This window comes from Rhagoletis pomonella, unplaced genomic scaffold (assembly GCF_013731165.1).
Source record: "Rhagoletis pomonella isolate Grant_MI unplaced genomic scaffold, Rhpom_1.0 Rhpom_scaffold_00002, whole genome shotgun sequence".
Lineage (NCBI taxonomy): Eukaryota > Metazoa > Arthropoda > Insecta > Diptera > Tephritidae > Rhagoletis > Rhagoletis pomonella.
The window spans coordinates 27662466-27669768 of NW_023458556.1; the positions used below are offsets into that span (position 1 = coordinate 27662466).

At 35.6% G+C, this 7303-nt stretch overlaps 1 protein-coding gene across 3 annotated transcripts in view; it reads left to right on the top strand.

The window, feature by feature from the left end:
• Positions 1-5749, top strand: part of LOC118733374 (protein misato) — a 434582-nt gene extending 428833 nt beyond the window's left edge. Inside the window, exon 8 of one of the 3 annotated variants that reach the window (XR_004992243.1) lies at positions 5629-5747. The gene's annotated coding sequence lies outside the window, so the exon portion shown is untranslated. Of the gene's footprint in view, positions 1-5628 lie in introns of all 3 variants that reach the window. The other 2 variants (XR_004992244.1, XR_004992246.1) reach the window with 2 other exon arrangements.
• Positions 5750-7303: the final 1554 nt, after the last annotated feature.

Here is a 7303-nt window from a genome sequence, read left to right on the forward strand (position 1 = left end):
AGTTTGGAAGAAATTGGTGTAGCGGTTACCAAGATATACACATGTAACCATAAGTGGGCGTGGCTACGCCCATTTGCCAAAATTTTGTAATATTCTTATTTTTCGTCTAAAACTCATTGCAAATATCAATTTTTAGTGAATTATCTTCAGTAGTTACTAAAATATCGCAGTTTTCGTTTTTCTGAAAATTACCGTTATATGGGAGGTAGGCGTGGTTATTGTCCGATTTTTAAAATTTTCAGCCATTTAGTATGCTGTACTAAGGCCAACAACTGTGCCAAGTTTGGAAGAAATTGGTGCAGCGGTTACCAAGACATACACATGTAACAATAAGTGGGCGTGGCTACGCCCATTTTCCAAAAATTTTTAATATTCATGTTTTCCGTCTGAAACTCATTGTAAGTATCAATTTTGAGTGGATTATCTTCAGTAGTTACTAAAATATCGCAGTTTTCGTATTTCTTAAAATTACCGTTATATGGGAGGTAGGCGTGGTTATTATCCGATTTCGCCCATTTTCAATACCATCCGTCCCACGCCCAAAAGAAGTTCAGGTACCAAGTTTCGTTAAGATATCTCAATTTTTACTCGAGTTATCGTGTGCACAGACGGACGGACGGACGGACGGACGGACGGACGGACAGACAGTCACCGCTTAATCGATTTCTCTGTTCATTCTGATCATTTATGTATACATTTGTCTATATCTATCTCGATTCGTTTTGCCTGTTACAAACAACCGTTATGTGAACAAAGTTATAATACCCTTGTGCACAAGTGCGCTCGGGTATAAAAAATTGCCAATTTAACAAAATCTAAACACTTGTGTCATGGCGTATACGCAACACTTGCTTCACGGTAGCCAGAAACGAATTTTCCAAAACATATCGTCGTTTAAAGTACAAGACCGCTTATCGTGGTTCTGCAAAAACCTCGTAACTGACAAGTTTTACTCCTATAAAATTAAGGCAATCTCACATACGGGGTTTTGCATTTTCTTGATAGGCGGTCTTGTACTTTAAACGACGATATGTTTGCTGTGGTTTAGACGCTTTATTGCAACAGATCGGTCACACTAATATAGTTTTGAGATATTCAGACCCGAAATTTTAACAAGTTTTGGCTATTTTTAATTATTCTACAAAAACTATGTCCACAAGTACAAAAAAAAAATATTTAAAAAATGCGTGACGCCGTCGACAAAAACAATTGCGGTTGCCACTTCGAACTTGCGTTTTACTATACTAAAATTTAATATACCAAATTTTCTCTAAAAATTCTGGTTAAAGAATTGGAAAATTTTATAATTTTGTTTAATTTGTCGAAATTTTCAAATTTCTGTACAAAGTTTACATGTGTTTTTTTTTAGATAAGGAGCTATACTTCCATAAAAAAATAATAAGCATTAAATAAACAAACGAAAAATTTCGAAAACTTGTTAAAACGTCGCGTACCAATTTATTTTTTCGCCGCCATACCACGTGTTGATTTTTTTAATATTGTTTTTCGAACTTTAATCTTATACAAAGTTTAGGAAAATTGAACAAATTTTCATCAAAATTTCAACTTTTCAATCTGAATCTTTTGAACATTTTTGGGTATGCATAACCTATACAATTTTGATCTAGTCAAGTGCAAGTTTCAACCGGTTAAAAAATAGCGTTGATTTTTAAGAATTTTTTTTTGAGTCTGCTTTTGATGAAATTTATCAAAAAACATTTTGAATATTAAAAAAAAAAACAATGAACACGTGGCCACTTGTTTGAGTCACTGTATGTATCACTCAAATCTCTAAGATCGTTATTGTCTCTATAAGAGGATATTAAAATACTATTATTCTTTTTATTAATACACAGACATATTTTATATAACAAAAAAACACTGTACATAGCAGCTCATCTGCAGCTTCTAACGTTACAGGTGTACATATTACTACCTGCTAGCTATCTTCCTATTTATAAATTTGCATTGCTTACACACTTATGTATGCACATTGTTGTTTTAGTTGTACATATATTTTTTTTTCATCCCTTTTTCATGCTTTGGGATTCCGTTGTGTTGCGGTTGCCCTCTGGAATCATTAAATAGCACTTCATTATTACACCCGATTGCGCACGGTGGTCAACACAAACATTTCTCTGCCAAATGCCCGCATTTTGTTTCTTCTGCTTCTTTTGTTCACCACCATCCCAGAGTGTATCCGCCTACAGCTCCTCAAATTTTTTTCTTTATAGTCCCACAAATGACAGTGAAATCCCATAGACGCTGACCAAATTATATTAAAGTTAGCAATAAAAGAAGGATACGAGAATATTTGCAGCAAGGTAAATTATACTTACCCCCCCCCCCCCCCTACATTGAGTAGTCGGTAGTGAAATGAAGTACAAGTAGACAGACTCTTATTTGCCATGGCAATTGGACAGTAGTGAGAAAAAAACAAGTAAGAGCAGCGCTGTCTTCGGCTATGCCGAAGGCTTCATACCTTTCATGAACATCTGCAAATTTTACTTTGACAGATTACTGCTTTTGAATACATCTGCATACATCGATAGAGGAGTTACATACTTATATAAAAAATCGCATCTAAACAATCAGAGGTATGGAAGATATACTTTATATGGCACCAATCTAAGTGATTTTCACTGCTATGTGATCGGTATGTAAACCGGTAACACAATTTATTGGGTTTAGTTTCCTACATAAAGGAGATATATGGCAAAAACTGGTATCTGAACAATCAGTGCTATAGGAGATAAAGCTTATACAGCATATATTTTGACGATTTTCTCAGTAGACTTTGTATTATTATTTATAAAATAGCCTACGAAATTTATCGGTTTTAGCTGTTCAAATAAAGAAGTTTTACAGTAAAATCCCATATCTGAACAATCAGATGTATGGAAGATATATGTTGTAGTCATCCGATCCTTGTTATTTTCACTGTAAGTATTCTGTTAATGATGAGTGAAAATGGTGCGAAATTTCATGTTCCTAGCTGCATAAATGGAGGAGTTATGATAAAAGACCTCATATCTGAACAATCAGTTGTATGGGGGCTGCAGGTTATAGTGACCCGATCTTTGTTATTTTCGTAAGTCTTCTGTTGATAATGAGTGGAAACAGCGCGAAATTTCATGGTCCTAGCTATATAAATGGAGGAGTTATAACGCAAAATTTTATATCTGAACAATCAGTTGTATGGGAGCTATAGGTTATAGTTACCCGATCTTTTTAATTTTCACTGTAAGTTTTCTGTTGATAATTATTGAAAACAGTGCGGAATTTCGTGTTCCTAGCGATATAAATGGAGGAGTTATAACGAAAAATTTTATATCTGAACAATCAGTTGTATGGGGGCTATAGGTTATAGTGACCCGATCTTTGTAATTTTCACTGTAAGTATTCTGCTGATAATGGCTGCAAGTACTGCAAAATTTCATGTTCGTAGCTGCATAAATGGAGAAGTTATAACGAAAAATCTCATATCTGAACAATCAGTTGTATGGGAGCTATATGTTATAGTGGTCCGATTCTTCCGGTTCCGACAAATGATTAATACATTATAAAAATACACCCACATACCAAATTTGATACGGATATCTCGAAAACTGAGAGACTAGATTGCATACAAACAGACGGACAGACGGACATGGTTAAATCAACTCAGCTCGACGTTCTGATCATATAAGTATACATTTTAATGGGTCTATCTCTTTTTGTTCTGGTACTTACAAACATCGGACCAAAGTTATAATACCATTTCATGCTCATGAAAGGTATAAAAACAATATGACTGACTTGACAACGAGACTGCAAAGGAGCATTGCTGCAGCGGCAAGAGAAATAAAAGAGTTTATATTTGCACTGTCTGCTTTGTGTATTTTGTATGTGTTTGTATAGGAACGCATTTTTGTTATACATATTTACCTTTTCTACTCGTTTATGTATTTTCATTTCTTGCGGGTTATATACACCCCCATAACGAACACTCTTTTTTAAAGCATGTTTCCAGTACTTTAAAACTGCAATGAAAATTAAAATAGTATTGAATTACTTTAATTGATTACACACTTTTATGTTATTGCACCAAGGAATCCACTGGCCATACCCACGCAAGTTTCGTTTCGATTCTGTATAGTCCGTAATTCACAAGTCTAAGGGTCTGATTATGAATACTTCGCATAAGATCGCTAAGTTTCTAAAAGTTCTGCTAATTTCTGGGTAATGAAATACATACAAATTAGATACAAAGTACATACGAAATTACAGTTTGAAGTTTATGCGAAGTTGTGCGAAGTTATGCGAAGTATGCATTATCAGACCATAAGCCCTGGATTTTTGGAAGACAGATTCATTTATTAGCTGCCTGGTGATGCTAAGATGCGGGACCGTTGTAGTGGCTTTTATGTAGTTTTCAGAGATGCACAGATAATTTATTTAAGTTATCTTTTGTGAAAGTTTGTTCGATCGATTTTCAATTGCAATTAATGTTCCGATTTTAGCTAAAAAAAATTTTCTAAGTCCTAAAAAAGGCAATAATTAAAAAAAGGACTTTACAGCATTTATATTGCAAAAGAAAACACCCAGAAGAAATCAAGGAGAAGCTCGTAGACTAATTACTGAACTGTTTAACCCATACATACCCACGCACAACTGAAGAAGCGATAATCGCCAATTAGTTTTACCATGGCTTCGAGAAAATAATGCTCAAATCCTTGAAGAACTAGAATATAAGTAATTTTTTTTTTAAGCTCTAGTGTTACTTTTAATCTGTAATTAATGAAAATCGATACTTTAAAAAGTGATTCTAGTTTCTTCAATGTCCGTCGCCTGCACAGGACATACTTAGCGATCGTACATATCGCACACCTAGACCTAAAGTGAGCTAACTCAAAATTCATAGAGGGAAATTTAACTGCTTGTGGATCGTTCAGATACAATGCAATTAATACAAAAACGGGTACAACAGTAGTGTTTTAGTTAATGTACATAATAATGAAGACAAACATATTTCCATTAGTTGGATGTAAGTCCTATGAATTGATTTATGCAAAAAAAAATCGCCCAAATTTTTTTTAGTTAATCGCACTTTAGGTGTGCGATATGTAGATAGAAGGTCAATATTTGTTACTTTCTTGATAAGCTTCATATAGTGTATAAATTTTCTTGCATCTCCATTTTCTGCATTTTTGAAGCAAATTGGAAACTTTGCAGGAATCTCTTGAAAAATCTAATTTTTTGAGTTGTGACATTCCTTTAGTAAATGATCTTATGTTCTAGTATTACATTAGAAAGTTAGTCGCGAATATAAAAATGTTTTGAAAAATCCTAATGGACTTGTTATCTGTTTTTTTTATTTTTATTTTGTAGGAGTACCAATAGAAGCCTGAAAAACTCAGAGCACAGTCTCAAATTCATCGTCGTCTATATTGAGGAGCAACTGCGCAAATCAGAGAATACCATAGCCCGCATTAGAGGGCAGCTGGAAGGAGAGTGGGTGGAAATATTTCGAAATAAATGGCGAACTCATTTTTCTCAAGTCATAGCTTAAATAAGCTAATGTGAGTATTTTTATGAAAATATTTTCTAGCGTTTAAGTATCTCATTGTATCTGCCTCTCACCTACAGATGGAAATTATGATACCAATGCCTGAGAAGGTGCAGAAGCAAGTCGAGCAGCAGCAGGCACTCAACGGCAAACAATTCGAGTGGGGCCCAGCTGTTTTTGAATTGGCGATATATAAGTGATATCAAAGGAAGCCTTTGGAAGCTTTGTTCGCCTCAATCGATAGCTGGATGGCCAGACAGACAGACATTGGCAATCGCACACGCTTGCTTGCGTACAAATCCGATGCGAAAGTAGCCGCACCAAAAGAGAATATGTATCATCGATGACACATAGATACAAATAATATTTAATACCCCAAAGATAGCACCCCCCTATACAGGCGATACGGACGCGAGTGCCACGAACGAGGTGAAATTAAGCTACTTGCTGAAAAAGGTTTTGTGAGGATATCGGTGAATATACCCAACTTTGTCTATCGGTCTAAAAGGCTACCAGACATCGCCATTAATCGCAAGCCGCTGAAGTTGCCGATTTCAAATCCAAACAAGCTGAAGCCGTTAACGCTGGGTATATTGGTCGAAGACTCGGTTAACTACATATGTATGTGTATGGAGGAGAAAATCGGCAAGTGGCGGAAGCAGCTGAACGACGTTCGCGTCTAATTTCGAGTTTGAAAAGCTATAGTAGTACGAAGAGCGCAAGAAGGTGTGGATTTACTAAAAACATCTTCAGGCGCCTGGAAATCCCCAGTGAGGTTAAGAGTAGAACTCCACAGAAGGCTTTCCATTCTTTCAGCACTTCATTCAGCTATAAGGGCCACTTTTTCAATGCACGGCTGTGGTTTAAGCTTAGTTTAAATGCCCGAGCTGGCTGGTTTAAATTAAAATTAGCCAACTGTTCAATTTAAACTCAGTTTACGTAATCTAAGTTTAAACTGCAAATAAAAAACTGGCCCTAAGTTTTAAATTGCGACTTGATCTCTGTAAGCCACAAATCCTAATATGGGTGATTTGGAATTCTACTCTTAGCTGCTATTAGTTGAAGGTACAAGAATTGTAAATTTGTTACGTTGCAATGTGAACGGCAATAATTTATTTAATTTATTCAATTTATTGTTATTGAAATTTTAATGCAATCACATTTGGAAAAAGCTATTTTCATCACATTGTATGGTATATCCAAAATTGTAAGCAAAATAAAATAAGCATCGAATCGAATTGTAAAACTCCATGCACTAAAAATTTTAAAAATTTCAAATAAAATTTAATTTTTTACATCAAAATAGACATTCAATTTTCATAAGCCGCAGTCATTCCTCCCACAGACCTCATTTTCTGTTCTTGTTGTTGTTGTTGTTGTTGTTGTTGTACCCGCTTTGCTGTGCGGGTCTCTCAAAATTCATTTTTACCATTTCTACCAGGCGCGCATAACCGTCCAGCCAGTAGCCCAGCAAGTTTTTTGCCCACCCGGAAACGCAACGATGTGGCATGAATCTAGGCTGATGCGTCGGTATAGTGCGCAGGTACTACCGGCAACTTTAAAAGTGTCACCCTGTAAGCTAGTTATTTTGAAGCGAAAAGGTCCCTGTGTTATTTTCAAATGCCGGAAATCTTAAAGCACTGAATACATCGACATCGGCCGGAAATCGAAAATTGTATATCCTACCCTCGTCGACTAGTGCCGAAATATGTGCGTTTCGTACTGAATTTGCCCTATTTCTACTAGGCGGGCATA